We start from the raw sequence: 7,437 nt of genomic DNA on the forward strand, positions 1-7,437 counted from the left end.
CTAAAAAAAGTCATATAAATAATATTAGATTAAAAGACAAGTCAAACTTTTAAAATCTAAAGATACTTTTTTTTGTTAAAAAAACTTTTTTATTACTTTAATATATTTTAAATAAATAAAATAACAAGGCAACTTAAAATTTTGTACTAATTACAAACTTTCTATTCCATTAATGTTTTTAATTATAATTTTTTATAATTTAAATCACCATTATATTATAGATTACATTACATAATTTGGTGGAGAGTGAGACTCTATTTATACCTATCTTCTCAATTAGAAAATTTCAATATCTCCTTTCTCAATTTGAGGAATTGTTCACTTAATACTTCTAAAGACAAATATCACAAAAAGAAAAATTAAATTGTAATTTTAGAAATTATTTAAATCTTTTTTTAACACAAAGTTATTGTTTGAAAAATAACTTTGTAAAATATATAACAGATTTAGACAATACAAACAGATTTTGCAAAACATATGTTTTCAAACAAAATTAAATTCAAATCGTAGGTCAATTTAAAGCACAAGATATACAAAAAAAAAAAATATAAGACACAAGGAATTATATTAGTTCGTCTTTATCATTGAGACTATGTGTAATTCTTGGTTAACAACTAAGTTCTACTAACTTCACAAAGTTATAAGTATTAATTGGTGTCACTTGTGGCTCTACAAACAAAGTTTATTATCAAGCTTCAACATCAGTATTCTTTGTCATATCAAGCCAATGGTGGCTCTAATACAAATCAAAAGATTCGTTGTTGGTTTGCTTAGTGACTAGTTCTTAATCATCTAATAGACGAATGCACAAGCTAAGCACTTAGTCGTTTCTTTCAAAATATTCAAGGTGTTTTGAGAGCTATTGAACTTTACAAGTAAATATATAAAAAAGTTTTTTACATAAAGAATTTGAATGTTAGCACATAGGTTCATAACTCATTTCTTTAAAGCTTATAGTATTTATAGGTTTTCATCTTCAATAGTTTAATGTCTCTAAATATATAAAATTGTTTATTTTTGCTCCCGTATAAAGTTTATGGTCATTCGAGCATTTAATGCTTGCATTAAATGTATTTCTTTCTTCATGTTGGAACCTATTATGATAAGTTTCATGTTAAACACTACAACAGAAAACTACTTCCTTTAAGTCACAGCAGGTCTATCACAACAGAATGTATCTTTTGATGTTGTTTTGTAACTCACAAAACTTAAACTTTGTTCATTTGTCATGAGATTTGATAGATACTAGGAGAATATCTTGTAAGACAATTCCAGTAAAATAAATTTCAAACACAAGATCATGAAGCATAGTTTGATATCACATAAGATACAACTTTTTATATTTATATTTATTTAGATTTAATCAAAATAATTAAGAATCATAATTCGTCTTAAGACACGAATGTCTTTTTACTTAACATTACTCCCTTAACTTATTAAAAAAATTATCTCTCAACATTGTGAAGTTACTCATTCTTTTATCTTTATTTGTATATTTGATATTTGATCTTTTCAACCACATACTCTTTTAATCTTTCTTTTTTTTCCTCTATCACTGAATTTTATTTTATTTTTTAAAAATATTATACAACAATTTAAATCATTCATTATAAATATAAAATATAATTTATATATTTAAAGAAATTATTTATTACGAATTTTAATTGTAGTATAATTTATATATTAAAAATATTTATTTATTATGAATTTTAGTGGATAGGCTAGAACATTTATTAAATTAAAATAATAAAAAATACATGAAAAAAATGAGGAGTGAGAAAAAACTTTCTTGCTCTCAATGATTTTGAGTAAAAATCATACTCAAAAGAGATAATAGAAACTAGAAAGAATAATGATTCAATTGTAAACCAACAATATTTATAAAATAAATTTTGCAACTAAAACCGAAAAACAGAGAAAAGTATGAAAGAAGTATAAAATGTAATAGATGTTGTGATAGAATGAGATATAAGAAAAAATTATTATTGTATAAATTGTTATATAAATAGCATGACTATTAACTATAAGAGGGACAACTTCACTCTTCAAGTTCAAGTTGTGTACTATAATTTTATAAAGAGTAGATTATTTTGAGATTTCACTTTTTAGTAGTCAACATAAAGAAAGTTTGGTCGGATAAATTACCATTTCTTATTTAAATCCATTGTTTAGAGAATAGTTAAGATAGAATAAGCTTATTATATTGAAAGTGTATTATATTAGGTGGAAACTTTAATAACATCTCTAATGAAGTGTTAATATGAGTTATAATTTTAAATATCATTGTTTAATTTTGAGTATTTATCTTCAACAATATTATTTTAGGATAAACTTTTTTATATATTGTTCAATTTTAAACAAGTTATAATTTTTTAAATAATATTGTTTAAAATTATCTTCAACAATAATGATATAAAAAAAGTACTAGTATAAGTTTCCATGAGAAAAAAATTAAACAAATATTGATTAATTTTTTTCTCAGGGGAATAAATGATATAGACATGTTTAAGATAAACTTTAATAACATTTCTAATAGTATGAGTTATAATAACATCTCTAAATGAGTATTTATCTTTAAATTTTATATTTTACCCCTCTTATTTTTATATATTTGAACTATTTCCTCATTTTTATGTGTTAGATTTATTTTTTTAAATAATTTGTTTCCATTCTCCTTAAGTCTTAAATCCATCATTTGATTACCAAATAGTCAATATCAAAAAGCAATAACTAATCTTTGTTAAAAATCGTAAATACACATAAAATAAGTATTTTTCTTTCATATATGATTCAAATACTCTTCCAGTATATGGATAAAATCGTTATCACGTGTTTACCATATGTTGGTTTATAAGGAATAATTTAAACTATAATAATATAATTTATTTTTTAATTATATACAATTTTGGAAAAAAATGATAGATTGAAAAAATTTAATTGACCCTTATTTGGACAATTAAGCAAACTTTATATACTATTGTTTCTCTCATATACAATTCAAAAATCATTAATTAATATATTTATAGAATTTTAAAATATAATATAAATAAATATTTTTTTTTGAAAGTGCCAAAAAAAATATAAAACCACTAATATTATCGTTGATACGTTGTTTTTAAGGAAGCAACAGCTAATCAAGATTTCTAACTGATTTGATCTTTATTTGGTGTGATTAATGCCATGAATTCTTTTCTTTATGTACTGTGCGGATAGTTAATGGAATTTTATTTGTACTCATCTTTTGATTCAAAAACTGTATTTGAGCGTAAAAGAGGATACCTTTTTAAAAGAAAAAATGATTTGAACATACAAAGTAGTTAATAATATATTAAAAATCCATAAATTATAGTTTCGAGTCAAAAGACTTGTAAAAGTATAATAATTTCAAGTCTTTTTTTATAATTAATATTTAAAAAGTCATAGCTATATGATCCATGAACCAAACAGTTAACAGTCTCTCAAATTATTACAGTACAATTATTGATGAACTTGTATATAATTTTAAATTCTATCGTTATATAATCTTGCTTCAGTTTGTGTTTTTCCTTCCTCATTTAGATCTGTCGTTCTTTATATTACATCCATATTTTCTTAAAAAAAATGGGTATAATATATAAGAATTGAGTAAACTATCAATTTAATTTCTAAAAGTGTATAAGATTATCGTATTAATCTTGGAAACTAAAAAAAATCCAAATTAGTCTCTAAAATTTCATTCAAATCTCTAAACTTAATCCCTTTATAGTATATACTTTTTTTTATATATTTTAAACTAATGCAATTAAAAAATTACACTTTTTAAGGACTTATTTAGAATTTTGTTAGCTTCAGTGACTAATATAATAATGCTAGACACTTGTAGGAAATACAATGGTGGTTTAGTCTCGAAGAATTGTAGCTCAATTGGTACCATTTTATTTTTTTATTGTAATTTTATAAAATTATATACTATAAATTTTTAAAAAGAAAGTGCCTTGAAAACAAATTTTTTATAATTTTAATATATACATATCATTAATTAGTGTAAAATAATTTTATATTGTCATCTAATTACAAATTATTATTTAAATTATTTTAAGATAATTATTTTTAAAATTAATAAATTTATCATAAAATGTGATTAGACAATGGTGTAAAACTTTTTTCAGTATATAATTTTTTTCTCACTTTTCAATCACATTTTGTTTAGCACATTAATATAGTTGAATGATACTACCAAACTTGTCTTGCATAAAATATTTAAAAAAGAAAAAAGAAAAGGGTTAAATGATGAAAAATGAAGTCAAGCATGGCGGCAAAAGCATTAACCGTAAGCAAGATATTATGCTGGAAGAATAAATGAAACATGAAATATCTAATCGCTTTCGGGTGATTTTGACTGGTAAAACTGGTGTGGAATATTGATGCTTCGAAGAGATAAGTGTTAGAAAACAAGGGTTCGTACAAAACAAATAAAGCAGAAAAAAAAAAATAGGGATTCAACTTAAATGCACTAACAAGATTTTGGGTCAGGGAAAACATTCTTATCAAATATATTCTTAATTAAAATTAGAATTTTGTCTTGGTATAAATCTCTATATAATAGAGATTTATATTAAATATGACTCTAGCTTATCATAGTGAAATTTGACTTTTTTTATTCGAGAATAACAAAAAAACATTATTTGAAGAAGACCTAAAAAATTTATAAAGAACCACGTCTAAGTTTGAATAAAAAACTTGTAAATGGTTTGTAAAAAAGTTTGAATAAATAATGCATACAGTAAAAAAATTATACGATCAGTTTAGATAGTAAATTTGTTGAAATTTATAATAATGACCTTAAAAAAATTATATTTTTTTATTAAAATATTGAGTTACTTTTTTTACTAAGCATGCAAAGCACTGTTCAGTGTTTTAGTATTAGTTAAATTGAAATAATTTTGCTACGTTTCCAATAGAATAAACAAAGTGAGCTAGTTCTTTTATTTTTAGTTTTTTTTTTAAAGTGAGTTACTTGAATATTGAGATTAATTCCGATTAAATAATTTTTAAAAATTATGCCAAACTTCTACTTTTGCATCACGGAATCGTGTCGACTCCACAGTGGGTTCAGAAAAATTAGATTCCTATATTTAGCTTTTAACTGATTTTTAATAGACTACAAAGTTGGTCTTGTTTTTTTTAAAAAAAATAAAATCAATTGCACTTTCCCTAGAAATCATTTTCAAGTTTTTTGTAAAAAAAAAAGAATATTAGAATTACATGGTTGGTAACAACCTTTTTTAACGCGTTTAACAAAGAGGTACATCGATCTGGTGGACTTTGTATGACGTAGAATTCATGCACTTAGTCTAAATCTAACTACAACGGGTCAAATAATTATCGGATACATTCAACAAGAAAAGAAAAACACTCACAAAGAGAGACAATATAATATTCAATGATACTTATCTGATTGATATATTTTTTTCAATGAAAGGTTTTATCTTAAACTCGTATTTTGGAGTTACTCTCATTTGTATGGTACATTATTCACAAAATACACGTGATATTATATGTGATACTCCGAGCATGTCAGCACTAAAATAGGAACACAGACACTTAACTTTTAGCAGCTGAACTTCTTAACTTACAAACTATATCTAATATCTTATTATTTAAATATCTTGTTATCTCTTATCTTTTAACAGACAGTTCATTATTTACAAAGTCACATTATATATAATCTACAACTATCTACTAGTTTTTATCTTTAAACTACACATTATCTTTAACATTATCTATAAGCTATTGGCTATTATCTATAAGTTGATAATTATTTACAAAGATTATAACAACCCCTATAAACAAGAACCTGCAGCTCCACTTTACTCCTATAAATATCAGGTTCCGTCGATCCTTCAACACACACTAGCACACAAGTAAACATGTATGTGCACTTATCATCTCTTGAACTCTTACTCATGCTTACACTTATACATATACATGCTTTATCTCCTAATTCATATACTTACTTGAACGCTAGAGTCCTTTGTTTTGCAGGTTCCCCCTCTTTTCCTCTTAACAAAGACCTATCTCAAAGCCGACATGCGAAGTCCAGGAGCCCACTTTGGCCACGTCCACCTTGACATGTGGCAGTTTCAAATTTTGGTAAGTACATTTGGCGCTCACCGTGGGGTCGCGATAAAGCATACCCCGCGGTCTCTCGTCATCTCTCTCTTATTGACCCATGGTAAGCACTCTGTCTGGCCTTAGACGCAAGACCCTTTTCGAAGGCTTCAACCCTTCAATAGCAGTTATGACAGACATAGATACTCTTCAGCAACTCCAAAACTGCATTGCAGAGATGGAGCGACACCATGAGGAGGAGCTGAGAAAGCTAAAGGCTAACCACAATCATCTGGAAGCTCATGTCAGACATCCCTAGGGTGACGAGCACTCCACTCATACATTGCCTGAGCGAACCCAAGGGGAATCACACCCCCGATGCATAGTCAACACTCCATATGACTTAATTCTCTCCCACATGCACCGTCCAACAGGGTGGACTACTCGTCAATATCCCTTCGTTGACTGCATCATGGAAGTTGACATACCCTTAGGTTGGAAACCACTCAACTTGGAGCAGTATGATGAGACCATCGATCCACATGAGCATATGGATGCCTTCTTGACTCAAGAGAATCTATATACCTATGTCGTGTCTTCCCAACGTCCCTCAAAGGGAGACATTGACCTGGTACGGTGGACTCCCACCAAGATCCATAGACAGCTTCGACACCCCCGTCGAACGCTTTAGTGCATAATACGCAACCAGTACTATCATCCTACTTCCTCTTAGCCCATACAGAGGAATAGGCAATGAAGGGGCATTGGGAGCAATCTTAGCAGTATTAACAACAATAGGGCCAATCTCAACAACAGGTTGACCCCCTTCAGTGGCAGCAGTAGCAGATGGTGGCATAATCCCAACTGCAAGTCCGACCTGCTTCATGAGTGGCCTCCAAGCGAAGTCACCCATAATACCTGCAAAACGAGCAACAACAACACGAGCAAGTGTTAGTTCAAGCCTCAATGCAAGTACAAACATAAGAAAACAAGATAAGGCCAAACATTTATCGTCCAAGGCGACAAGGGGATCGCTTGCTAAGGGAAGAAACAAAATAGCCCATGTGTCGAAGGAGACCGACAACTACTTTAAGATGGCCTTATGCATCTTCTCCATGAGGACCAGTAGGTCTTCATCGAAAGACTTAAACATGGTGGGATCAACCTCCCAGTAGAACGGGAAGTGAGGCTCTTTGTCCTTGTTGAGCATCAGTGGAAAACCATCAGTCACGACACCCGAGTCCAGGACCTTGAAGAAACAGTCCTTGAAACGGCGAAAGACTTTTGAGTCAAACTCGAACAACTTCTTGGACACGTTGTTCAAGAAGATCCAACCAATCTTTCCTG

The sequence above is a fragment of the Glycine max genome, chromosome 6, assembly GCF_000004515.6.
Source record: "Glycine max cultivar Williams 82 chromosome 6, Glycine_max_v4.0, whole genome shotgun sequence".
Taxonomy (NCBI): domain Eukaryota; kingdom Viridiplantae; phylum Streptophyta; class Magnoliopsida; order Fabales; family Fabaceae; genus Glycine; species Glycine max.